Source organism: Penaeus monodon, chromosome 23, assembly GCF_015228065.2.
Source record: "Penaeus monodon isolate SGIC_2016 chromosome 23, NSTDA_Pmon_1, whole genome shotgun sequence".
In the NCBI taxonomy this organism is placed as follows: Eukaryota; Metazoa; Arthropoda; class Malacostraca; order Decapoda; family Penaeidae; genus Penaeus; species Penaeus monodon.
The window spans coordinates 2041883-2042085 of NC_051408.1; the positions used below are offsets into that span (position 1 = coordinate 2041883).

General features: G+C 35.0%; 1 protein-coding gene across 1 annotated transcript in view; it reads left to right on the plus strand.

The window, feature by feature from the left end:
• Nucleotides 1–197, plus strand: part of LOC119587711 — a gene marked incomplete in the record, with an annotated part of 56547 nt that extends 56350 nt beyond the window's left edge. Inside the window, 1 exon segment of the mRNA XM_037936393.1 lies at nucleotides 1–197.
• Nucleotides 198–203: the final 6 nt, after the last annotated feature.

Sequence of the window (203 nt, forward strand, 5' to 3'; positions counted from 1 at the left end):
ATCCCGACACACTGCCGACAATATCTTTCCGCATAATATACTCAGATGTCCGCCAGGAAGTTCTCGAGAAGTGATTGCAAGACAAAAAATCTCTTGCTGATTTTAAACAGGCTTATTCCGATACAGTCACAAATATTATACTGTTAAACTACTCTACAATGTAATACATAATTAGCCATTATATAGTTAATATATACAGAGTG